This window comes from Sinocyclocheilus rhinocerous, unplaced genomic scaffold (assembly GCF_001515625.1).
Source record: "Sinocyclocheilus rhinocerous isolate Xijiao unplaced genomic scaffold, SAMN03320098_v1.1 scaffold348, whole genome shotgun sequence".
In the NCBI taxonomy this organism is placed as follows: Eukaryota; Metazoa; Chordata; class Actinopteri; order Cypriniformes; family Cyprinidae; genus Sinocyclocheilus; species Sinocyclocheilus rhinocerous.
This window is the reverse complement of record NW_015635025.1, coordinates 884,141-886,673: the sequence shown is the minus strand read 5'-3', so window position 1 is coordinate 886,673 and position 2,533 is coordinate 884,141.

The window sequence follows — 2,533 nt, the reverse complement described above, 5'->3', positions numbered from 1 at the left end:
TTTTTTTTCTCATGTATCTAGAACCGCCCCTGCTTCAGAACAGAAAAGGGGTATACTATCCAATTTTGGTGTTGTCCACCTCATTCGTTGGAGTGCTCCCCACAATATTCAGCTTTTGGTTTGGGAGATTCTGATTTTATGGCAGGATGTTCATTCTCTTTTGGAGAGATGCCTTAGAGGACATGCCTCTTTCTCAAAGTTTGCAAAATTCACTCTGAAACACAGAAAGTTTCTCAGTTTTGTTTTGGGGGAAGCTTGCCAATTCCGGGTTCTTCCACTGGCCTGGCCTTGACACATTGTGCTTTCATGAACTGCGTAGACATTGCTCTGGCTCTGTTGTGACTCTAGAGCATATGTGTGTCTTCAGTTTTATGACTGGCTGGTTCTAGCTCAGCCTGAGGTATTGGTTTTTTCTCAAATCACCTAAACGACTAGGTCTAAGAATAACCTCCAGGGAGTGTTTGTTTGCAAAGGCAAAAGACCAAAAAACCCAGTGTTCCCTTTGGTTCTCCCTGTCACCACCAGTGCCTCTAAGTTTGGACACTCATGTCAAATGCGTGGCTGAAGACACAATAGCATGCCTTCCTGCCAATAAGACTGCTTCTTGAGGTTTTTACAAGAGTGTGGAAAGACAGAGTTTCTCTTCTGCTGGTGGCACCATTCTGGCCATATGGTTCTTGAAACTTATATCTCTCCTTCAGGAGTTTCCTTGGGAAATTCAGGTCAGAACCAATCTGCTAACTGAGGCTCGGGGCAGTGTGTGGCATCCCCAGCCAAAGATGTGGAAACTTTGAGTGTGGCCTTTGAACGGATCTCTCGTCTCAGATTATAGAGACCAGCTTGAATGTGAGAGCTCTCTCTACTAGGAAGCTGTCTTGCATTCTAGTGCAAGAATCACAACTTAGACCTAGTTCTCTATCCAGAATATTCAGTACTGCCATTCTTTTAAAAGCATTTTTCTGCAACTGCTGCCCCAGCTACTCTTAAGGTGCAGTCACATTTAAAGTGTATGTAGCAGCTATTGCTGCTGGACACATAATAATTGAGAATACATTAGACAGACATTCACTTGTCTCTCTTTTCACATGTTGGACAAGATGGTTGAGTCCATCCTGCTCATGTTCCTTCTGGGGAATTATAGTCTTAGAAGGTTTAACATGACCTATGGCTTTAAGCTCAAAAGACTTTGAGACTTTAGAGTCTAATTCTGATAGAATTCTGACTCTTAAGGTGGTTTTGTTGATGTTTTAACATCCCTAAAGCAGGTTGGAGATTTGCATGCCTTATTGGTATGGATTTTGCTCCCAGTATAGTTAAGGTCTTGTTGTGCCCTAGAATAGAGTGTACCTTAGGTCACTATTACTTCTTTCCACTCTCAGTCTGTGATACTGCATTCTTTTCTTCTCCTGGTTGCATATTTCCAGGTTTCTTTCTGACTGTCCCAATTTGATAATTCATATCATTCATAAAATCTTACTGTGCTGTGATGGAATATCTTGTTCTGTTGACACTTTGCTCCACGCCAATCTGGCCACTGCACTAACTACCTAGAAAATACCCTCGAAATACCTTTAAATTTGTATTCTTCCACCTGTGTTTTAAGTTTTCAAGATGCTTTCTTAAAAGCATAAGTGCACTTATTGTACTACTTGGCGAGGTTCTTCTCTTTAACTTTCCTTGGTAACACTTTATAATAACTTTCATTTATGAATCATTAACAAACATTATATAATGCTTAGCAGATCATTAGTTCATATATAATCTAATATATAATCATTAATTAATAATCTATTAATTATTTGTTCATGTTTTTGCAGTAGCCAATCTAAAGTGGAAATTATTTATCATTTGCAAATGTTTATAAATGTATACCAATAATTTAGTATCTTTATGTGCATTGGAATTTTAGCTACTGTAACAAGGTTTGTGTAAAGGGTGGCTGGTTAGGTTTAGCTAAATGCTTGCTAAAGACATAACAGATTGTAATTTTTGTGCAAAATAAAACGTATTTATTGCCTCAGCACTCACATTATATACTAGTCTTCAGTATATCATTAAACAGGATATTCCTTCAATCATAAATAAACGGGAAAATAAATAATTTTTAAAAGAAAATACTTGTTCATTTATCAAAACAATATAATATAAACAGATTGACCCCTGTACACTGTTGACCCTTAAACCTACCCATACCACCAAACCTGTCCCTAACCTTACCTGTGTCACACCTCAATAGCAGCAGAAGTATTGTGCATTAACACAAGCTTTTAATCATTATATAACATCTGTTAAAATCATTTGTAGACTTTCAATAAGTGCTTGATCATATGGAATTGAAAGTTTAATGACATTTGTAAGCATTTTAACTTACATGGAATAATTATTTGTTTGAACATTATCTAATGTTTAATAAGTTTATTAGCAAACATTAACAAGCACATTATCTCACGTTTCTAACTCTTTGAATATATATTAACTAATGATCCATTAAGCATTATATAATGTTTGTTAATGATTTATTAATGAAAGTTAT